We start from the raw sequence: 26,282 nt of genomic DNA, 5'->3' as shown, positions 1-26,282 counted from the left end.
AGGTCGATGTTGTGTTTCATGTTCAAGTTGTTGGCAAATGTTGTTTATGTATCTAAGTGCAAAGATACGTGATTCTTGCCAGACTAGATAAGAGGGTTGATACCTGCAGAGTGTGTATGCAGAAGAAAGGAACTAAAGCAGGTCTGCATTGGCATTGAGTGCTATTACCAGATCATTGTAATACCTGTTGATCTCTAATCACTTCAACAGTTGGAAAATCCCTTAACAGGGTAGCTTTAACCAACTTGCTATAAATCCTTTAACAGGGTGACTCAAAGCCATTGAGTTCATAAAATCCTCTAACAAGGTAACCTTTAATAGGGTTTAATCCTTAACCAGGTATTCTAGCCATCCCTTAACTACGTGATCCCTAACATGATCGGTTCCTAACATAACCTGTTGTAACAGTCTTTAACCGGACTAGGCTCCTAATAGAGCGGACTTCTAAAGAGTTCAAAAATAGCTTGTGGGTATTCATCCCCACTGTGGTTTTTCCCAGTTGGGTTTCCACATGAAAAATATGTGTGTCATATTTGATGTCTTTTTCATGTGATGCTTTGTTGTTTTCTGTCAAGTGGTGAATCATGTTGATCTAACAAGTTATTATATTTCTGATGATAGATTACCTTTTTATGCACAAGGATAATATGGAAATGAGGGTGTAGGTTGTGTGGTAAGATAAGTGTTTCCGGTTTATATCTTTCATAGTCTCATTGTTCTTAACCAGTAGTAATTTGGTTTATGACCAGTGTTAGTGATTTCCAGTCAAGTTCACTATTTGCAGTCAAACCAGTTCAGGAAAAGTTTTTATACCTATACTGATTCACCCCCCCCTCTCAGTGCTGGTTTGGTACTCACTGTTCATCATTGCTTTATCACATACTTCTTCTTTTTGGATACAGATCCTTTAAATGTTGTCTCAAACTTTCCATGTGATTCACCAAATTCTCTCAGTTCAAATGCAACAATCTTTCCAACCAGCATATCTCTTATCACAGTAGTCACACTCTGCATCTCATCAATATCAACTACCTTATGTTTGTAAGCAGGAGGCAATGATCTCAACACCTTAGCAACAATTTCATCTTCCTCAAGGGTTCCACCAACACATTTGATACCTAGGACAAGTTCATTCACCTTAGCCATAAAAGTGTTTATGTTCTCATCTTCTCCCATCTTCAACATCTCATACTTCCTTTCAAACTCTACAACTTAGCAACTTTGACTTGTTTATCTCCTTCATACAAGGTCTCAAGATTCTCCCAGATCTCATGTGAAGTCTAAAGTCCCATCACATTAGGCATCTCTGGATCAGTTAGGGCACTCAACAATGCTTCCTTAGCTTAAATGTTATTTTCAACTTCCTTGATCTCATCAGCAGTAACCAGTCCATTCGGAGGAGCATAATAGGCATTCTTTGTAATCTTCCAATAATCTTGTCTAAGACATCTCAAGTGAGCTTCCATTCGGTTCTTCCATATATCATAGTTACTACCATCAAATCTCAAACTCTCCTTTTTAAAGGTTACACCTCCAACTACCATCCCAGATCTCCTCAAGCGGTTAAGCTTATTTCAGAGGATCTAGCTCTGATATCATTTGTTGGCCCAGTTTGTCATTGCGTCAAAAGACTGATCTCTTAATGCCCAATAGAAACTGTAGAGATATGGATCACATGGGAGGCGGTTAGTCCCATGTCACAAATCTCGAGGGAAGCGCTAACCATTTTTCCAACACCAGGAAGGTAGGCCCATTGCATATTTCAGTGAAAAGCTAAATGATGCAAAGAAGAAATATTATATTTATGATCAGGAATTTTATGCAATAGTTTAAGAATTAAAGAAATGGAGACACTATTTGTTACCGAAGGAATTTTTTTTCTATACTGATCATCAAGCATTGTAGTACCTAAATAGTTAGGGAAAATTGAATCAAAGACATTTGAAATGGGTGGATATTTTGCAACGTTACACTTTTGTCTTGAAGCACAGGAGTGGGAGGTCTAACGAGTTGCATATGCCTTAAGTAGGAGGTAAATTTTGTTGATAGAGATGCATTTTGAGGTGGTTGGGTTCAATGAACTCTAGACATTGTATCATGAGGATCCTTATTTTGCAGAGGCTTGGAAAGCTTGCAAGGAGCCTATTACTTTAGACGGGACAAGATGGCTGGATTTCATAATCAAAGATGATATGTTGTTTAAGAAAAGCCAGTTGTGTATTCCCAAGAGCTCCATGAGGGAGAATTTGATTAAAGAGAAGCACAGTGGAGGAATGGTAGGACACTTTGGTCAAGATAAGACCATTTCCATTAACAATGAACATAATTATTAGCCTCAGTTATCACAAGATGTGAAGAAATTTGTCCAAAGTTGGAGAGTATGTTAGAGGGCTAAAGGAGTGAGCCAGAAGATAGGGTTGTATCAACCATTACCTATACCAGAGAGGCCATGTGAGGGTATAAGTATGGATTTTGTTCTTGGTTTCCCAAGGACATAAAGAGGGAATGATTCAGTGTTTGTGGTGGTTGACAGGTTTTTGAAGATGACATATTTCATCCCATGCCAGAAGACCCATGATGTTGCCTACATTGCTAATTTACTCTTCAGGGAGGTGGTAAGACTGCATGGTCTACCAAAAAGTATTGTTACACATCATAACACCAAATTTGTAGGATGCTTTTGGAGGACCTTGTGGAAGAAACTAAAGATAGAGTTGAAGATTAGTTTTGCACACCATCCACAAACCGATGGGCAAATTGAAGTAATGAATAGGAGTTTGGGTAACCTACTAAGATGCTTGGTAGGAAATAAACCCAAGTGATGGGATCTGATTTTACCATAGGTAGAATTTTCTTACAACAATTCTATTAACTAGAAGAACTGGTAGATCTCCATTCCAAATTGTTTATGGAGGCAGTCCAAGGAAAGCTCCAGAATTGAGGAGGATTGACTAGGAGAAGCATACAAGTGCCAAAGCTGAAGACTTTGCAGAACATATCAAGAATATACATGAGGAGGTGAAGAAGCACATCAATGAGATGAATTTGTAGTATAAGGCAAAGGCAGATCAGAAAATGAGGTATAAAGAGTTCTAGATTGGTGACGAAGTAATGGTCCATTTGAGGAAGGAAAGGTTTCCAGTGGGGTCATACAATAGGCTAAAGATGAAGAAGTTTGGCCCCTTCAAGATTTTGAAGAAGCATGATTTGAGAAACACATATGAGGTAGAGTTTTTAGATGGAATTAATATTTCCCCTATGTTCAACAATACTGACTTAACATAATATCATGAAGGTGGCACAAAGGAGGATCCAACAATAGAACAATACAAAATTCCTACACCTACTTCAAAGAAAGAGGAGATCGAAGCTAGGAAGAAGTACCAGAAACAAGCAATATGAGGAGTATTTGGTGAAATGGAGGGGAAGACCTGTTGAAGATTCTTTGTTGTTGTCCAAGGCAGAGGTTGATAGTTTGTGTTTTCCTCAATCAGCTGAGACATGACGGGGTCACTTCTTAAAATTCCCCAAGTGTGTGATGCAAGAACATTCGGTGGTGTAAGGACAATCCTGCATCACCCAAAAATATTTCCTTTTTATCTATTTTTCTTTTAATGTTTTTGCATTTCTAGATACCCATTTGGACGAATAAAAGATTCCAACTTTTAGAATTGACAAGCTACTTTTTTTATAGCCAATTGCCCAAAATAGAAAGTTTATATTTAAAGGCAGATGGACCCTAAATTTTGCAGGAAGCTTGAGAATGGAAAAATAAGCACTTTGGTGAAAGAATCGGGTTAAAATCATTTACGGTTTGAAATTTATTCAAGTTTCAGTTTCCCAAAAAATCAAAAAAATTCTTCCAAGTCAGATTTGAGGCATTAAATAGTTCCGAATGGCTCTGAAAGTGGCAGGAATCGGTGGAGCTAATTCTTAGCATATTATTCACTTAGAGAGATTTTCAACACTTCAAAAAATGCATCAATCTAATTCTCGGATCAAAAGTTATGGCTGCCGGAAGTTGGACAATTTTTGGAAAGTTTCTAGTTTTCAAATCTGGCTAAATTTTCATATTTCTAATTTCAAGTTTTGGCGTTTGTCTGCCAAATGGTAATTTTTAAATTGTAGTTTTGGCTCCAAACGGAAGAGAGGCTATTTGGGACTCATTTGAGGAAACTTGGGAGTTAGTTGTTGTATGTGAGTTTTGGAAGTTTAGTTTCTCGGTTGGAAAATTACATTGTAAGGGTTTTCCAAAAAACTCTATAAGCTATTGTGTTGCAGCCCGTGAGGGTTTATTCCTCTTATATGTAATTGCATGCATTACAAATAGTTTTTCATATTATAATAACATAAATCTTTTGTGTCTCGGGTTTTTCCCTCATCACATGACAAGTTCCTTGGTAGGGTTTCCCATGTCTATAGATTAGATATTTTCATGTAGAGGTGCCAAGGTTTTTTAGGATGTGATTAGGGTTTTATCCCTACCATGTACTCATCCTCCTCTCTCTATCTCTATTTCATCTAATGGGCACAAAATACACATTGCTATTCATTGTAAAGGGTTCTTCTTTGGTTTCTTTCTAGAGATGTGCATTCCTCCAACTCTACAATGTAAACAAGCTCTATACCTCCATATTAATGAAAGTTAGCATATTTTTCATCTCTTCTCACATCTTGTGTAAATGTACTACCTTCATGGTTCTATGATTATTTCTATATTTTTGTGCACTTATGTTGTGTGAGTTTCATTTGTTGGTGTGACCTATGGTTAAACCTTTTCCTCATAGTGTTTTTCAAACCCCTTACCCTCATGCCTTCAAAAATCTTGAAATGGAGAATTGTGTGAGTTTCCCTGGAAAATTCATTAATATTATATATTGAGAGTGAGTAGGAAGATTTAATTTTGGTGCATCACCACCTCTTCCATTTTATGCATTTATTCTCACTTTCAAGATAGTCAATATAGTAGGAGTAATTATGTGATTGTCTGGAGTTGGGTTAAAGAAACACCTTCAATCTAGGTTAGATAAGGAACCGGCCATTAATATGGAGGTTTGGCTTCATAGAAGGTCCCACACCTTGAAGCAATTCCCATGTTTCATTGATCCATTGGATTTGAGATCCAGCAGAAGGGGGCAATTCAAATTGACAACAATTTTTGGCATGCCTAGTGGGAACAAAGTGGTTATCTTTATCTCATCTCACCAAGATTTGGTGTAATATTAGTGGTTACAATCATTGTAAATCAAACAAGCACCTAGTAACTTTACAAGTTCAATTTTGAATGACTCTTTTGGTATGTAGCCAAATTCTTTGTTTTTGAATTTTTTTTAAAATTCCTAGTTTCTATTATGCTTGAGTATGTCAAGATACCATGGAAAGTACATGTTCCCCCCTCCATTCCATGAACATGTAAAATTTCTACCTACCTACCAACAATACCAACCTATACTTGTGCTATTGTTTTTACTTCATATAGCCTATTACAATAGTTTATCAACACTTTCCTATTTCTTGCCTACCACCTATGCCTACTCAACCTTCTTGGAAGCTACATATGCTCATAATCAGCCCTGGGAGTGATGCAGAGTACTCAGCAAGAAATGTACTAATGGGCCTACTTCTTTGTTTACACACCCAAATATTGATTTTCTCACTCCTAAGTGGTCCAATGGCTTCCTAGATGGAAGGACTAATCTCCTCAGTGTGTTTCACACCCCACACGTCTTCCATAGGTTCTAGGGACCTTACACAACTCCAACCAAGATTGGGCTTTAGGGACACTTTCCTTAAATTTGACCAAAATATGGAAATCTGGCCTCCGATCTACAAATTCTCAATCTGATGATTGGGATAGTTTACTTATGGCTAATATAAGGACAATCAACCACAAATTGGGTTTTGGGACCTCCACAAGGCTAAGAACCCTTATAGGGCTAGAGGATCCTAGTAGGTCTCTTTAGCCAGTTTATGGGAAACAACTTGTAAAACTTCCAAAGGACTAGACAAAAAAATCATTGTTTTGGATACCCTTTTTGGACTTAAAAATGATCCCAAAGTTTCAAGAATTGAGTCTACTCGAGCATACCCCAACCCTTACTATGTTCACAGACCTAATAGGCTTAATTAGGCTTAGTTAACAAAGCAAGTATCAAGGAATGGGTGCATAGAACCAATGAAGCACTTTTGTTAGGTTCTCCTACCTCCAAATGAATAGGACCCACTATCAAATCAATCACCTTGCTTGTTTGGCTGACTGTCCACACAATGGTGTCATTGCTTAGGCTAAATATAGAGATATTTAGCCTAGGATTTGGTGGTTGAGGCAACAAACAAACTCCTCTAGTCTAGAGCCTTTAGGGTCTTACTATAAACTCCCATAACTTGCATTTTCCAAGTGGTCATGAGATTCCATTGCAGAAAAGACAAGTTAGGGCTCCATCTCTGCACTAACCCTGAAATTAAGGGTTTCTAGACCAGTCTGCACAAAATGAAGATAAAACCTCTAATCCAGTTACCAAGTAAACTCCAAACATAGGAAAGTAAGAGGTGATTAAATTTACTAATATTCCATGCCTAGGGTTTTGGTCTGGCAATCCATACTAGACCGTGCTATCTCAGAAAAAAAGAAAATTTGCTCAAGAAATTCACTGCTTTTCATTCAATTTTTCACCAAAAGTATCATCCAATCACTTCAAAATTCACATGGAAGGATTATAATGCTTACATAGACCCTTTCCAACAAACCTAACCACGTTTTTTAATGGTTATGACTGTTGGAACCAAAATGCAACTTCTCGGAGCAATATTGCAAAAAGTTGTTGACAACATTTTGACAATTTTGCAACTTTTGGCAATTTGCATCCTCCAACATTCAAACATGTTTAGGAGCTATCCTAAACTCATTTATTTACTAAAATAACACTAAAACACTTATGGCATCCTATTATAAGGTCCCATTGGCCTAATGAGACCCAAGGTTGTCTTAAGGTACCTTTGGGACTCTTAGCCTTACAAATTGACCAAAAACATTATTAGGTGGATCCAAAGGATCAACACCATGATTACATCCTTTTAACCTCTTAATACAACCTAATTATCTTCAAGATTCTAAGATATGCCTTGGGTACCCTGCACCGAGGAGGTTTATTTTATTCGCAACCAACATTATTATCATCCCATCCAACCACATAAAATATATGACTTGAAAGATCTTGACATAAAAAATATGATGTTGAAATTCGAAGAAAAGCTTAAAGCTTTTGAGTTGCAACTAGAGTATGGTTCACATCAAGAGGATCTTTCCCATCAAAATTAATTTTATTAGCAAGAGATGGGGGCATGATGGAGGTATGAGAAAGAGATTGAAACAATAGTATGAAGAGTACGTTGCAAGGCAATTTGTTTCTAAGAGGAAGAAATCCAATAGTTGGAGGCTAAATTGTTTCCTTAGACCTCTCACTTCAAATTTGCAAGTTTTGAAGGTTCTAATAGCTCACAAGAGTCTCTAGCTATCCAGACTTGATTTTTTTTTTCACAAGAGCATCCCTTTCAAGAGTCTTTTTTCCTCAAGTATTCCAACAAACATTTCAAACACTTCTAGATCAATTTTCTTTCCTTGATACTATCTCTCTTTATAAAGGTGGACCTATTGTTTGGTAAGCTAACCAACATGGAGAACAAAGGAAGGATACGTTAGAAGCAAAGGGAGAACACATTACTATTGATGAACCCTTGTCTAGTAATTCTTCTTGCCTTGACACCATTTTACTCTATGAGGGCAGATTTATCACTTGGCGAGTTGATTGGTCTAGTGAGGAAAAAAAAAGAAGTTGCAACTTGTTGTTGGTGAGCTCTCATATACTTTGAAGAATCAAGAATTAGGCATATTGTGAGAAAAAATTGAAAATTAGATACAACAACAATAAAATGAGAAATGGTGATAAAGAAGCGAATTTAGTCTTCTTATTTGACAAGCCTCCTTTCTTTGTTAACCATGAGGAAATAAGTATACCCATGCCTACATGAACAAAAGTCTTGGAGCAATAAGAAACCATTGAAATTCTTGATGAGTTCTTAATCCATGATAATATGTATAAGAAATAAGAAGGGGAGAAGATAGAATTGTAGGCCCCAATCCAATCTAAAGATGAAGCTTTTGTTCATGATTAACATGAGTTGGGTGACAAACTTGATATTGAAGAAGACCACAAGGGTAATCTTTTCCTCCAAGATGAAAAATTTGACATGCATGAGGTTGATGATCAATATATCCATGATATCATGATAGATCCTAAACCCCATGGAGAGAAAATTGATGTTTGTTCATACCATCAAGAAAGTTTTTTATGAAGAAAATATGACCACTATCATATAAACAAGCAAAGAGGATATTGACGAAGACCTATTCTGAGATGAGAGATAAAAATTTCAGTCAAACCTTGACATCAAGTTATCATATCCTTGGCTAAAGGACCATAAGAAGCATGAATATGAAAAGAGGGTTCCAAAACCATGGGACAAGTCATCAAAACCAACCCTTGTTGTCCAATAAAACATCAATGAGGTCGATCCTAAGCATCAATCCAATGTTGGTAGTTTGATTTGACAATTTCAAGAGGATGCCCTATCAGACATCTATCTCACATGGAAGTCAGTAAGTCCCCTCAAGTAATCCTTTTTCATAAGAATAAAAGTGAGATCAAGGGGAGAAAGATTCACTAGCCTATTCATTTAGAAGGACTATATTCACAATTAATTTAAGTGGGTAAGTATTTTTGTTCTAAATCTCTGGGAGACACTTAAAACACTTTATTGGATCCCTATCAATTTTATTTTTTGGCTAGCTATAAATGAACATGAAAAGCATCCCAAGCTAATAATAAAAGACAACAACTTTAATGACCCAATCAATGGATTTGTTAAAAATTATTTCCCCATTGGCTAGTTTAGGTTAGGGTAGGTTTTTATGTTTTTGTAAAGTCCCCTTTTGGGAGAACACTAAATCTTTCCCACTATACTTGTAGAATTATTGTAGCTTATGAATTTCTATTTTGTTTTGGTAATTTGGATATATTCAATTCAATGTTGTTTTCCTCTTTGAAAGTTGAATGCTTCTCTCTTGGATGAGTGCTATTGCTAAATGGTTCGATCTATATTTGATTGCTGAATATTCTTTTCTTTCTTAGGAAAATTGATTTTAATTGTATCGATTTCTTTCATGGATTGATATTTCCCCTTCAGTGCTTGGATGAGTTCTCCTTTATACTTTATTGGTGAAAGGATCACCACCTTTCATAAGAATTGAGTCACCACTTTTCATGGTTGCCCTTGAGAATAATATATGATTCCCCAACTTGATTTCCCCTTTTTTTGTCCTCCTCAAATGAAAGCTTCTCCACTTTATATCATCCAATGTGAGGGAGATTCACATCTCTTCATAATGGTCACAACCTTTCACAATTACCACCCTTCGAAAGGGTCACATCCCTTCATCATTGTTGCCCCTTTGAAAGAGTCACTTCCTTATATTCTTCCCATTAATGCTTCCTTAATTCCTTTTCTCCTTTCTCCCTTCATCCCTTTCCTCCCCAAATGAATTTCTCTTCTGTACCTTTTATATATCAACTTTGAGGGAGTCACAACTTTTTATTTCATGCCTTTTTTTTTCTTTGATAGGTAATGGGTCGAAGCCGATAAGGTGTACATACCCTACCCCCTTGTGGGATTTGAACTTGTGACCTCTCTTTCAAGAGCACGATTTCTCCACCACTAGGCCAACTCAGTATATACTCATTTCATTCCTTTTGACCATTCATTAAACTTAACTAAATTTTAATTATTTTAAATTTATTTTTGTTCTTTTAGATTTTAATTCATTATTATTATTTATTAATAAATCATATTTCAACAACGAGACATTATAGTCCACCCTTCCAAAAATTTATTGTCCTCAAGCAATGTAGGTTTCTAAGAATCGAATAAATCAACCCTTTGAGATTGGTATTTCTTTTTTAATTTGGTTGACCCAACTCCTGCACCATACTATGGATATCTCTTTACGTTAAAGTATGGTTGACCTTAACATATATTAAGATGAGGATTAGATGCATGATACATATCTATTATCCTAAATAAATTTATATCTTTTTGGTTTACTCTTATTATTCTCATATTCTAGATCAACCCAAGGCAATAATCATAGAGATTCATGGAATAGAAAAACTGGGAACATATTAGGCCTAAACTAAACACGGAGCATACACATAAAAACATGGAGCATACACATGAATATATGTAGACATAGTGAACACGTGGGTTACAATAAACATCATGACTAGCTAATCAACCTATAACCAATCATTGTTTAGTTCGATAGGAACTCAAAAGGGTGCTAGTAAACTACCCAACCCAAATAAGCCCATGAGTGTGTCACATCCAACTCATGGCAATTTTCCTTATATCCCACAAGCAACAGGAACACCCAACTATGACCAATTCCATCCCTTGGGGTAATAAATTCATCACTTGGTCCAAAAGAGGCAAGAACATCCAACTATGACCAGTTCCATCCCTTGAGGTAATAAATTCATCACTTGGTCCACAAGAGGCGGGAATGTCCAACTATGACCAGTTCCATCCCTTGGGGTAATCAATTCATCACTTGGCCCACAAGAGGCAAGAACATCCAAATATGACCAGTTCCATCCCTTGGGGTAATCAAATCATTACTTGGAATAAAAGAGGTAGGGTTGTCCAAACTATGACCAATTCCATCCCTTGGGGTAATCAATTCATCACTTGGCCCACAAGAGGCAGGAATGTCCAACTATGACCAACTCCATCCCTTTGGGGTAACCAATTCATCACTTGGCCCACAAGAGGCAATAATATCTAACTATGACTAGTTCCATTCCTTAGGGTAATCAATTCATCACTTGGCCCACAAGATACATGAATGTCCAACTATGATCAGTTCCATCCCTTGGGGTAATCAATTCATTACTTGGTTCACAAGAGGCAGGAACACCCAACTATGACTAGTTCCATCCCTTGGGGTAATCAATTCATCACTTAGCCCACAAGAAGCAAGAACGTCCAATTGTGACTAGTTCCATCCCTTGGGGTACCCAATTCATCACTTGGCCTACAAGAGGCATGAATGTCCAACTATGACCAGTTCCATCCCTTGGGGTAATAAATTTTGTTGGCATCATGGTGAGCATGATGAAGTTTAAGGTACTTAGAGGTTGTCATTGATGGAAAATACAGGCTCTAATGTCATCACAACCGATCGTAAAAGGGTTATAGTAAATTGGTAAGGAACAGGAGACTGAAGACTTCCACTGGTGAGCAGAGACTGATTTACAAGAAGCAACCAATAGTTTAGCTGAGTGAAGCCGGTTCATCAATATAAAGGAAGCAACTAGTAGCAGATCATAATGATGATTGATAAGCATGCGAAGTGAAAAGGATAAGAAACTGGTAGTCATAAGCATGTTTGGCTTGCTAACATATGGATCCGACAAATTTAGAAAGAGCTAGTTGAAGCCAGAGTGCTTGCTAGAGAACCGACAATATTTTTGGCATGAAGGGATAGTCTCACTAATATAATCAATGAGATTTGTGGAATGAATGGATTGGCACGTAGAATGATTTTTGAGTTCAAATTTTGGAGGGAAAGTTCATGCGAAGATTGAAGACAACTATATACATGTTTCTCATCTTGATTTTTTAGTGTCGTGGGAGTTGTGAATGAATTGAGATTGAAAATCAGAGTAAGGAGAAGAACGAGAGAAGTGCAGAAGGGTTCCTGATGAATCACTGAAGACATCACCAAGCAGAGATTGAATAAGATACAGAGCAGATCTATTTGATAAAAAAGTGTCATCAGATCAATGATTTGTTGCTCTCTAATCATTGCAACAGATTAAATCCCTTAACAAGGTGAACCTTAACTGGTTCTGTTTGTAAAATCCTTTTGCAAGGTGAGTCCTAACAGATTCTAAGGTATTCTTAAAAGGATACTAGTCATCTTTAATAGGATGATGTTCTCAGAAGGAACAAGATTGTAAACTCTTAACCAGACACTCTTTTAACTACAGTAAAAGATATTGTGGGTTATCCCCACTGTGGTTTTCTCCCTCTAATCGAGGGTTTCCACATATAATTTCTCATTTTATGTGATGTTTATTTGATGCGTGCAAATATATTTCCTTCAATGTTCTCGCCTTCATGATTAATGTAATATTTTAAGTTAATTTAAAAATGGTAGTTGCAGACCGGTCAGTTTGGGATATTATTGTTTATAAACTATTTTTACTAATTCACCCCCCCTCTCAGTTACCAGTTAATACCAACAATTGGTATCAGAGCATAGGTCCTCTGAAGAAAATTTTAACAACTTGAGGAAAATATCATGGAGGAATACCGGTATTAGAAGAAGCTTGATGAAGCTAATGAGATGATTGCTCAGCTGAAGGATAGATTGAAAAAATCACTTGCTAAAAGGAAGGAGCTCACTCTACAACTTAATGAGAGTTAGGATATCATAGATCAACTCTCTAAACATAGCGGATCTAAGGAAGCATAAGAGGCAGTCTCAGAGCTGATGGAAAAGAACAAGAAGCAGACTGAAGAAATCACAAATCTAAAAAGAGAGCATGAAAGTCAGGTCCTGAGAATGACTGAAATACTACAAGCCAGTAGGATAGTAGAGGAAAGAAAGAGAAATGCAGAAGAAGCACTGTCAAAAGTTGAAAGAGCCAAAAGGCTTACTGAAGAATCCCTAAGAGAGAATGATGCAATCATCATCGAAAAGGATGAAGAAATCTGAATTCTTACTCAAGAGAACACAGTCATGCAAGAGTATCTGCATGACTAAGCAAAGGAAAAGGAAAAGATGATGAAGGAGATTGAACAACTCAAAAATGAGTTGAAAGCTACAAATGAGAGAAATGAAAAGCTGAGAAAATTTAATGAAATCTTTGAGAAGATAGATGAACAATTAAAAGCTCAGAGGAGAACAAAGGTGACAACCGATCTTGGCTACTTCAGTACAGGTCCACTGGAAATAAGAGAATCATCTGATCCCAAGAGGATGAAGGATGATAAAAGGGACAAATTAGGAATAAAAGGTATGAAGTTTTCTAAATCTTCTTGCAATTATTGTGGTAAAATGGGTCATAATTTTGATGTTTGTAGATATCGACCGATTAGTCACAAGAAGTCATTCACCTTTGATGGTCATTGCTATAACTGTCGCAAGTATGGACACACTGCTTATGAGTGTAAATCTTTATCAAGTAGCATGTCTAGTAGAAGAAGTTTTAATGGATATTATTTTACATGCAATAGATATGGACATAAAGCTTAATAATTCATGTTGAAGACAAATGCATCAAGATCTCCATCCAAACCGATTAGCCCTAATAAAAAGAGTAATTAGTTCAATGCAACCTGTTCCACTTGTGGAAATTTTGGTCATGTTGCAGCGAATTGAAGGATGAGAATGAGTTAGAGAAACAATGAAGGACCATGGAAAACAACTAGTATGGCATGTTTCATCTTCCATAAGACCAATGATTTATCTAGAGAGTGTAGGAACCGATCCTATAACCGATCTGAAGACAGGAACCGGTTTGGCAAGAAGAAAGAGCCAAATGATTTGAAAGGAAAGAAGACAGTTGAAGAAGTGAAGAATGAAATGAAAAAGATGTGCACTAAGAAGGAATCAAGCAAAGAAGGAGAGAAGCATTCTGAAACTAAGTCATCATCCACTAGTGATGATAGTTCTTCTTCAAACTAAGCATACTGATTCTCAGGGGGATCCTTTTAAAACAAAAATGAACATCATGGCCGATTCCCTAAAACCAAAGTGAGGTAACTCTTATTTAGATGCATAAAATTTGGCATATTTTTTGTAATTATTCATTGGTGAATTATTTAGAGTATAGGTGTTAAACGTTGTATTGTTACCGGTAGGGAAGTAACACCTGTAAATTGTAAAATATTACCGTTTGAGGTCATACAACTTAATCGTTGTAAAAGCGTACCAAACAACTTAACAAATAAATAAGGAAATGAAAGCTCATTTTGTTTACCTTGCTTTCATTTGTGCATTCATCATCTCCGTGTGCAATCAAAGGCTTTCTAAATATGTTAAGTACATTACGTGCTAAGTAAGTTTGGAGATCAAGCGGTGAACTTTTGGTGATCAGAGGCCGTAATAGAAATGATAGAAGAAGTCAATCTATGAATCATGTTCAAATTTATCATGGTATATTTCGTGTCGACTCTTGTGTTGGTTGAGGTGGTTAAGGAACCACAACCCAAGTTCAAGCTACATCCTACGAATGTCAAAGAGATTGATATGACTGGTGCCCTATCATCTGTACCCTCTGATGTGTTACTGGTTGAAGATATCTATTCTTTGATCCAATGTAAGCTTTAATAACTTGTAGTCAAATTCATTCAAGATGAATTCAAAATTTTTTGTGACAATGATTTGTTGAAGGCAGAACATATGCATCTGAAGACCAAGGGTTTGTCATATGTGGTTGATATTCTTAACCAATTCCATGCCAATTGGATCAGGTATGTGCTAAGTAGAGTGCATGACCAATTTCTATGGTTGGCAGCTGAATCACCAATCAAAATCATAAAGGAGGTGATCCAAAGAGTAACAGGGTTCAACGCAACAGGTGAAGCACTAACCCTAAGGACAATATCATCTGATGATGTCACTTGGTTGACTCAATCCTGATTCAACAAGAAAGCAATGGCAGTCACTCACATTGAGGACACAAAAGTGAGGTTTGCATCTGTAGTGATATTGTATAGGGTTTATCAATCAAGTCGCATGAATAGTGTGTTGAGAAGTGTTATCCATGCAACTTACCGGATCATCAAGGAGGATGCAACATACAACATTTGTGAGATGATAATAAGTCAATTCATGGTGAACATGGGTCGAATCAAGAAGGAAAAAAGGCAACTATTCAAGTATGGTTCAATACTGGTATGCATCTTCTTCTATGTGCAAAATTTCTTTCTTGGTAAGGGCAATGTACTATGGTCTGCAGATAAACCTATCACAGTTTAGATAGGTGAAATGATTAGAGACTTAGGTGATAAGTTTGGAGAGACAATATGGGGTTATTTTAAATATTTACAAACTAGAATGCATCAACGAGAGAGAATCCCAACCAATATAGTCCAAAAGTTCAAGGACACCATTTATTTTCTTTTTGATATTGATTGTTGCATTATTCAAGTGGTTCAACCTAGAACCTTCTAGGTACCCGCTATGGGTTATGAGATCGAGGTAGACACTACCAAATTATATGCGAATATGTTACTGTCTAAACCTGTAGACAGAAATGAAAAGAGATTTGGAACTTATCAGGAGGCAAGCTCCAAAATAAAGAGGGAACTCAAGGAGCCTATCATACAAAAGAAAGTCAGGAAAATGATTGACACCTTAGATAAGAAGTATGGAGGTGAAACATCAGGTGCCACTGCTTCCATCGATACAAGTGAATAAATAGGGGCTAAATCAAGCAAAGATGGAGAACAAACAGAAGAAAAGAAGAAAATGTCCAAGACAAAACCCAAGGGTTCTACATCCAGCAAACCGAAAACATACATGAAATAAAAGGACTCAGATACTCCTACATCTTCCCAAGGTAAAGGTAGACTAATAGGAGTCACATATGCAAGAACAAAAAGGAATGAAAGGCTAGTTGACACAAAGGCCAAAAACAAGCCCAAGAAGGATGAAAAGGAGGGTGATAACTTTGACACCCAATTTGATAAGATAGTGAAATAAGCCAGAAGAAGTGGTAGGAATGTAGCTCCAAACATTGATGAATTGGTCCATGGGATCAAAGAGTATGGAGGTTTAGCTGGTGTTGGGAGAAAGTATCCCCTCTGCAACAAGGAAGATAAAAGAAAAATTGAAGATCCACTTATCTGGAACTTACATAATTTTTGCACAACTCCTAGTGAACTACATGGAATTATTCCATTAGATTTACAAAATCTCATTGAAGGGAGATGGAAAACTGCCCTAGCAATTGAGAAGGAACACATAATAAAGGCACTCATGGAAGTGCAATATGAATATTATGATCGAGCATCTATAGTGGCTGAAGCATGTATACAACATTTCAAAATAAGGAACAAAACAAGGAGAGTGGCCATAGGAGATATTAAAGGTGTGCATGATGAGGGCATTGCGATGTGGAAAACAATTTTGAGCCTGCAAAAGCAAGTTGAGGAGGCAATAGAAAAAGAAGTAAAACAAGGACAAGATGTAGCTGCTCAAGAAAAGGGCAAAAGAAAAGACAAGGACACCACCGATGAGTTTGATGTATTTATAGTTGAAGATATCATAAGTGATGTTGTGTCAGATATTCCTAATCTGACAAAGGGTGTAGAGCTACCAGTTGAACAAAAATCAACTGTTGAAACTATTGATATTGATGATACCTCAGGAAAGGGAACCAATCAAACTAAGCATCCCAGAGAAGATGAAGTCATAATTGAGCAGATACCTTAATAACAAAAGACCTCAAAGGAATCCGGTGACAATAAATAGTCTCTTAGAAAATCCTACTGACAATGAACCTCATTTTCCAAAAAAAGGTGCAGAGGAAGAAACCCCAAAGGTGATAGATTCATTGATACCATCTATTGATGAAGAAAAAAAGAAGGAAGCAAGAAATAAGGAAGAAGAGAAGAAAGAAACAGAGGAAAAGAAAATAGAAAGGAAGGAAACAGAAACAACCGATATTGGTCCAGAGGAGAGCAAGGAACCAGAACTAGACAAGAAGAAAGAGGATTCCCCATTCGGTCAACCTGAAGGAAGCAAGAAAATGGACACTCCTCCGGTGAAAAGGAAGTTAGATTTAGAAAAGGAAAGTGAGAAGAAGAAAGCTAAACTCACCATCTCAGCCAGCTTTGAGGTAGAGGATGAAGAAGAAAAATAAGAAAAAGAGGAGGAAGAAGAGGAAGACTTAGTAATAGATACCAAGAAGATGACCCCCAAATAGTTAATGAAAGTTTCAAAAAAACTGAGAATTCAAGCTGAAAAGGCCAAAGTTAGAGAAAAGAAAAAGAAGGAAAGAATTCTTAATACTGCAAAGACAATTCTATCCGATCTTAATTGGGTACTCTTGTCAAATAAATTAGTTTAGAGGCAACCGATCTGGAGAAGGTTGCAACTAGGCAATATGAAACCAGGAGAGGTAAGAAATTAATAGATCAAATATCAGTTGACAAGGTTTCTCTATCTAACAACACCGAAGAGGTGAAATCTATCTTAAAGGAAGTTGGCCAATTAATGGTCAAATTATCAAACTTCACCGATTTCATCAAAGATCTTGAAGATAAAAGAGTACAGACTCAAAAGGAAGACCAAGATCTGATAGGCACTTTTGATCCTCTTACAAGCTGTATAGTGACCTTCAGTGGAAAATTCAAACAATTGACTCATGAAATCAACAAGCTAAAAGAGGAACACGACAAACGAGCTCTCAACCTGTTAGAGCTACAGTGTTACCTTGCACCCATCATTGATTTAATGCAAGGGAATGTGAAAGAAATAGAAAGACTCATCAGTTCACCTGACTGTAAGACAATAGATGATATGGAGGATTTTTTCACAGATTTGCATGGACAAATCCACACTGTGAAACATGTGAAGCCTACATGGGAATCTACTTTGAAGGCTGCTAAGGTCAATTTAAAAGATTTTTTATTTACTCTCACCCTTATGAATTCTTTTGTATACTTTGATTCTTTTGTCCTTTGTCATTATTTCAAAAAAGGGGAGAGTAAATGAATGTGGATTGTACATATGAGGAGGAAGGACTATGTGTACAAAGAAAAAGAATGTAAATAGTCAAAATACCACTGGTAGAGATAGAGAAAAGAAAAAGAAGGTAAATAGTCAGAATACCACTGATAGAGGCAGAGAACAAGGGGAGAACCGACACAGGGGGAGAATTCCAGTTCAATCCAACTAGATATTTTGCCACCAATGCCAAAGGGGGAGATTGTTGGCATCATGGTGAGCATGATGAAGTTTGAGATACTTAGAGGTTGTCATTGATGGCAAATACCGGCTCTAATATCATCACAACTGATTGGAAAAGGGTTATAGTAAATTGGTAAGGAACAAGGGACTAAAGACTTCCACTGTTGAGCAGAGACCGGTTTATAGGAAGCAACTGATAGTTTAGCTGAGTGAAGCAGGTTCACCGATATAAAGGAAGCAATCGGTAGAAGATTATAATGGTGATTGATAAGCATGCAAAGTGAAAAGGATAAGCAATCGGTAGTCATCAGCATGTTTGGCTTACTAACATGTGGAACTGACAATTTTAGAAAGAGCTAGTTGAAGCTAGAGTGTTTGCTAGAGAACCGGCGAGATTTTTGGCATGAATGGATAGTCTCACTGATATAATCGGTGAGATTTGTGGAACGAATGGATTGGCGCATAGAATGATTTTTGAGTTCAAATTTTGGAGGGAAAGTTCATGCCAAGATTGAAGACAATTATATACATGTTTCTCATCTTGATTTTTTAGTGTCGTGGGAGTTGTGAATAAATTAAGATTGAAAATCAGAGTAAGGAGAAGAACGAGCGAAGTGTAGAAGGGTTCTTGATTATTCGGTGAAGACATCACTGAGCAGAGATTGAAGTAGATACAAAGCAGATCTATTCAACATAAAAGTGTCATCATCAGATCAATGATTTGTTGCTCTCTAATTATTGCAATAGATTAAATCCCTTAATAGGGTGAACCTTAACTGATTTTGCTTGTAAAATCCCCTAACAGGGTCACTCCATGACAAAAGTGTAAAATCCTTTTGCAAGGTGAATCCTAACATATTCTAAGGTATTCTTAAAAGGATATCAGTCATCTTTAACATGATGATGTTCTCAAAAGGAATAGGATTGTAAACTCTTAATCGGGCACTCTTTTTATTGCAGTAAAAGAGATTGTCGGTTATCCCCACTCTGGTTTTTTCCATCTAACCGAGGGTTTTCATGTATAATTGCTGGTGTTATGTGATGTTTATTTGATGCATGCAAATATCTTTCCTTCAATGTTCTTGCCTTCATTATTAATGTAATGTTTTAAGTTAATTTAAAAAGGGTAGTTGCAAACCAGTCAGTTTGGGATATTATTGTTTATCAACTATTTTTACTGATTCAGCCCCCCTCTCAGTCACCGGTTAATACCAACAAATTCATCACTTGGTTTACAAGAGGTAGGAACATCTAGCTATGACCACTTCCATCCCTTGGAGTAATCAATTCATTACTTGGACCAAAAGAGGCAGGAACATCCAACTATGACTAGTTCCATCTCTTGGGGTAATCATTATTCCACAATTCACAATAAATCTCTTTCACAAATTTTCTATAAAGTCTTCCACAATTTTTTTGTAGATTCTTCTATAATTTGATCATAATATTGACATAGTATCCACAATCTCTTCTCAAAAGTTTATTACAAACTCTTCATTTAATTTACCTTAGATCTTCATATAATATTCTCTTAATTTGGTGTATATACTATATACTTGATCGTCTTCTTTGTTTGGAATGAGTTAATATATCCCTTCTCATTGATTAGAGTGCATAATTGATTTATCCTTAGCCTACATGCTGCCAAGATCATGCTCTGACACCATTTGTAATGTCCCCTTTTAGGAGGACACTAAATCTTTCCCACTATACTTGTAGAATTGTTGCAAGTTATGTATTTTTAGTCTGTTGTGGTGATTTGGATAGATTCAATTCAATTTAATTTCCCTTTTTGAAAGTTGAATGATTCTCTCTTGGATGAGTGATATTCTTGAATGGTTCAATCTATATCTGATTGCTGTAGATTCTTTTCTTTCTCAGGAGAATTGATGTTAATTGTATTCATTTCCTCCATTGATTGATAAGTCCCCTTAAATTCTTGGAATGAATTATCCTTTATACTTTATTTGTGAGAGGTTCACCACCTTTCATAAGAATTGAGTCACCACTTTTTATTGTTTCCCTTGAGAATAATGTATTACTCTCGAAATTGATCTCCCCTTTTTTCGCCTTAAATGAAAAATTCTCCCTTTTATATTCTCCAATGTGAGGGAGATACGCCTCTTCATAATAGTCACAACCTTTCACAATGACCACCCTTTGAATGGGTCACAACCCTTTATCATTATTACCCCTTCGAAAGAGTCACTTCCTTATCTTCTTCCCATTAATGCTTCCTTTATTCATTTGCTCCTTTCTTCATTCATCCCTTTTCTCTGCAAATAAATCAATCTTATCCCCCTTTAATATATCATGTATGAGGGAGTCACAACTTTTCATTTCATACCTTTTGACCATTCATTAAACTTAACTAATTTTTAATTATATTAAATTTTCTTTTTCTTTTTTTATGTTGTAATTTATTATTATTATTTCTTGATAAATCCTATTTCAATAATAGTTTTCCTCCAAGTGCATCTATGTATTGTTGTGTCCAATTTTATTATGTTTTGAGGCACTCTTTATTCTCTTGCTAGCCTCACGACTCCTTTGACCAATGGATGCTTAAGGACACTAGTTCTCCCATGTTTAGCAAGATAACATCTCGTAGAGGTTGCCAAAATGTTGACATTTCATGTCTCACTTGCAACCCATTAATGATAATCAATATGAGATACTCAATATAGATAATAATGATCATTTCATGCTTCTATTTTGTGCCCCTTATTTTAACCAATTATCTAAATTTACAAACCCAAAAAAATTGTCAAAGTCAAAGTGCATAAAAAGATTCCATGGGAACCAAGAACCATTGGTTCCTAGTTCCCATGGAAGCCTTGACAAAGGAAAAACACAAGCTGTATAGTTGTTAATTTTTCTAAAGGTACTAGGAACCTCAATAACTCTGATGGGTTTTTTTTTTCCTACTCCACCCCCAACGAAAAAACGAGGAAGGCATGAATAGAGCACACAACATGTGATATTACTTATCCTCAAAAACCTAGGAAAGTGAGAGCGAGCGTTTGAAATTTTAATTCATTCTTTGTTTATGCATGATAGAGGAAAAGTTAGACCCATGATGGCTAGTAGCAGCACACTATGAAGCAAGCAACTAAGGAAGGTGCGAAAAGGAGGAAGATGCATTTTGTGCAAGAAAACACACAATAAATCGTAAAACATGTTTTTTTGTATCTTCTCTTCTCTACACCTTCATTAATGTTGCACAACCTTCCCATTTGTCCAACTTAACATGATGAAGCTATATGAGGTAAAATATAATGCTTTTTTTGTGGCCTCCAGGTAGAGTTGTAGGTGTTCATGCCTCACTTATTCATCTAGACATCCTCTTTTGTCAAATAATCATTCTTGGGCCACGTTTGCAATGATCTTCATGGGTTTTTTTGCACTCTTCCTCCATTTCATCAATGCAAGCATGGTGAGCACCTTGGGATGAATTTTCATGACTGTAGATTAGATATTTTCATGCAAACATATTTTGGTTTTGTAGGACAATGGCTAGGGTTCTCTCCTTACCATATTCTCTCTCTCTCTCTCTCTCTCTCTCTCTCTCTCTCTCTCTCTCTCTCTCTCTCTCTCTCTCTCTCTCTCTCTCTCTCTCTCTCTCTCTCTCTCTCTCTCTCTCTCTCTCTCTCTCTCTCTCTCTCTCTCTCTCTCTCTCTCTCTCTCTCTCTCTCTCTCTCTCTCTCTCTCTCTCTCTCTCTCTCTCTCTCTCTCTCTCTCTCTCTCTCTCTCTCTCGGTGTAAATATTTCTTCCTTGGTTTCTTTATAAAGGCATGATTTCCTATAGGTCTGGAATTATAAACAAGCTCTATGCCTCGATATTAATGAAAGTTCACATATTTTCATCTCTTCTCGTATTTTCCCTATTGTGTAAATATTTTTCCTTCATGGTTGCATGATCATTTCTATATTTTTGTGCATGTATGTTGTGTGAAATTTATTTTATAGGTGCTGACTATGGTTAAACATTTCCTACTTAGTGTTGTCAAACCCCTTACTCTCATACTTGCCTTCAAAATATTGAAATAGCTCTATGTGAGTTTTCTTAGAAATTTCATTGATGTTCTATATTTTTAGTGAGTAGGAAGACACCATTTAATCTAGGTGCATCACCATGCTTTCCATTTCATGCATATATTATACCTTTTCATTAGCAATTAGTATAATGGGATTAGTGGTAGGATTATCTGGTGTTGGGTTGGACCAACACCTTGTATCTAGGTTAGATAGGGAATAAACCCCTTAATCTAGAGGTTTGTCTAAATACAAAAAGGTCCCACAACTTGAAATTATTCCCATGTTTTTAAAGCTATTGAATTTGAGATCCAACAAAAGGATGTAATTTAGATTGATAATGGTTTGGGAAAAGGAAAAAACAGTGTTAAACAAATCTTTCAGAGCATAAAGTTCTAGTGGTCTCCATAATACAAAGTTCTCTTGTAAAATTCTTTCTATTCTTGTATCCAAGTTTATTTATCTATTGATAAGTAAATCATGGTCTTAAGGACATTCTCACCATATAATATTATAATCAAAATATACATCAACTTAATTATTTTGGGTTGAAAACGAAAAAAAACATCACTAAAATAAATTTCAGAATAATAACAAAAACCATTGCTAATTTGATATTCATTTGCCTAACTCCAATATATGCTAACTATCACATTTATTTTGTGTAAATATTATTAGTATTTTACAAAAACAATTTGTAAGGCTATCATGTAGAAATTCATGTCTACATTGCCATCATAGCCTTTTAAGATGAGTATACTTAGATAAGCTATACCCTTTTTCATTACCAGTCCCATGGCTTAATGTAAGTACTCCAAACCTCTCAATGTCTTATTTCTCCTATATTTTTTTGTGTTAGACTTTTTACAATGGATAAACTCAGTTGTCAACTAATCACCCCATCATTTATTAGCAATAACTTGTCCAATGGTGGCGAACCTATCCATACCACTACCAATGTAATATCATCTAGGCCTCCAAGGAATTGAAACTAGGTCATTTTATTGAATAATTATTTAGCTTCTTCAATGTCTAACAACACTACTATGAACATAGATTAGATATTTATGTTTATCTAATGTCGATTTAGTTTACAACCATAAAGTCCTTCCCTAGCCCCAGTACACTAAATGAAGTAAGACACTCTTAGACAAACACATTCTTGAACCTTTTCTCCATTGTGCCACTCAAGAAGGCCATTTATCTTTGTCCACTTATTAGATGCATAAATGTATCCATTAAGATACCAAGGATTAAATGGGGTTGTTTTAATTGAGAGATGAGATTCTGAATATATCAAAAAACATATTTCTAATCATTAATGAATATGATAACTTCTAGATTTGATTGTGTTACTTTTTTTTATCATCCACGTTTCAAATCACACTCAAAACTAGAAGTTATCATATTCATTAGCATGGATTGTGGAAATTTAATAATATTAATATTTCTAATCATCATTATATTTTCCTACCTCGAAATGGCTAAAATATTTTCAAGTTTAATTTTATTACTAGATATTACCATTCTCAGAGAATTCACGACTCTAAAAATAATTGATTTCATCAATGCTTGGATGTATGAGTTAAGCCTTAGTTTATTTTCCTTTTGATCATCATTGTAGTGTCTATTTTATGTTTCATGTCTTGTGCAAGGACTTCACTTTAAATCTATTATACAATGTTATTTCAAATCTATAATTTAATTAGAAATGTTATCACCCTCTTCATTGATCTTACTATAAACATGCTTAATCATATAACTTTCCAACATGTCCAAAAGAGGCCAAATTTGTTGAAGGGAGTTTTTGATTTTTTAATTTAGTGACAACCTATTAGATTCATCACAAAATCATTTTTCCTTTTGTTTTTTTATTCTTATTCTCCTCTTTGCAATCCTTTGATAATTTCCAAGTTATCCATAGTTCCAACATAGTCCCTTGGACTTTGTAGCAAACTTATATATATCATGATACTTAGATCTTGAGTTGTCTTATTTATATTCTTTTTCTTGCCTTTTCCTTTGGATCTTCCACAAACCACAAATGAATTATTTTCCATTTTATAATTTTTTCTTTGTATCTCTTCAAAAAGTAACAATGCAACCACCTCATCCATCTTGAACTTGGTGGCCATTGCAAGCTGGTCCTATGAATAAGGCAAAGACACATAATTTAGAGATATAATTTTCCTACTCTATTTTCACTCCAATGGATAGTAGATAAGTAATGAGAATATTCAAGCTATTCAAATGATTGGCTACAAATCCACTATCTTCCATTTGAAGATAATACAACTTCACTCTAAGGAATACTTTATTGATCATGGATTCGAATTGATAAATTTAGCCAAGCTTTTTCCAAAAAAAATTTGGATAGTCTCTTCAATTTTTTTTAGTGAAACTCAATCTACCAAATAGAATCTCACAAGACCCTAAGCCTTTGTATCCATCAAGTATCAGCCTTATTGTTTTGTAACCAATGCCATGATATAAGATATTATAACTCATAGATCTCTTTCCATGAGAATATTATCCATCAATCTTATGATTCCAAATCTCAAAGTTACCACCATTTAAACTTTTTTTTTTATACTTTTGGATTTTATTTTCATCTCTTCCTACAATAAGATTAAAATACGCTATGCAATCTCCCACTCTATTGAAGATTGCTACAGTTAATCCTTTTCCCAATATTAATATCAAAGGTGATCAAGCTCCAACTACAATTGAAGGGAATAAAGGTACATGGAACTTCTTCCTACACTAATATAATGGGGAGAGTATTGTACAAATTCTTAAATATTTTTAACTACAAAAAGAAGAAACGCACATGAACATAAAATAAGCAATACACCATAACAAAAATGTTCATGGGGAAAACCCTTTTGGAGTAAACCCCACACTCCAAAGTAGTCCAATGTATAATTTAACAATCCAAAAGAATATGAAACACTTGCAAAGAAAGCTAATATAGGATTATCAATAACATGTAAAATTAGAGTAAATCTAAAAAAACAATGGTACCTAAACAACTTCAAGTGCCAAATAAATAGACACAATATAAGCTAGAAACTATGAATGGTTTGGAAAACTATTTTCAAATCCATGAGAGTTATGGTTCCAAAATTATTGGGTTCAAATTATTATATGCCCGTCCTTGGCCTTGGTCTTCTAAACTATTTTTAGCATATTCCTTAGACAACTTACAATGCCTTAATTTGTCATATTTGGCCACCCAAACTTGGGTGGGCCAATTTATCCTTATTTAAAATTAAAAAATATGCTTCATGAAAATTGTATCTTGTCATAATACTGGCTCAGATTCCAATGTAGCCTCCCTCTTGCATGTTGTTACATGTCATAGAATCTATTATACATATCTCCCTCTATGATGATCTTACACACACCACAATGTGCAAAAATATGCCACCTCAAAGTGGGATACCAACCTCCTCACATAAGATCAAAAACTGATTAAAGGTAAAAGAAAATCATCCTTTAAAAGATAAAATTACTAGAAGACAAAATAGATTATTTGCATTCAAAATATATTAAAATGAATATTAGGATTGCAAGGTTGAGATACCTTTTCATAAAATATTTCTCATTTCTTTTGAGTTGCATATATGAGGGTGATTATGAAATATTTACCTCACCTTGGATATGTTTTAATCTTAAGTGTGACATTGAACCTATTTGATAAGCTTACTTATGATAAAAGGATATTCAAATATTCTCACCTTAGAAGATGATAAATATGTGCATACCATGACTTGAGGTACAAAATACCACCTCTACCTCATCAACACTTGATTGGTTGTAGTTAGGTTACACCTTTGTCTTATTCAAGTTGAGTGAACTTATCTACAAATTAGAAATTTAATGAGCTTGATAGGTTATAGGTAGACTATTTTTGTTCCATCGATTGGTAATTGAACTCATGGCCACTTGATATGTCATCTCCTTGAGTCATGCATCTTGGTGGACTATTCATATATACTTGATCCATTCATTTTATGGTTAATTTTGATTATTGATTTCCTCAATTTTGGAATAGCTTGTGATTCATATAGTAGATTTGATGAACTTGAAAAGCACTGAGAGGGGGGTGGGGGGTGGTGAATCAGTGACACCAAAAATAAAAATACTTCAAACACTAACCGATAGATGAACTTAACAAAACTTTTAAACACAATGCATGCAATCC

This window comes from Cryptomeria japonica, chromosome 2 (assembly GCF_030272615.1).
Source record: "Cryptomeria japonica chromosome 2, Sugi_1.0, whole genome shotgun sequence".
NCBI classification, from domain to species: Eukaryota; Viridiplantae; Streptophyta; class Pinopsida; order Cupressales; family Cupressaceae; genus Cryptomeria; species Cryptomeria japonica.
Note: the sequence above shows the minus strand (reverse complement) of the source record.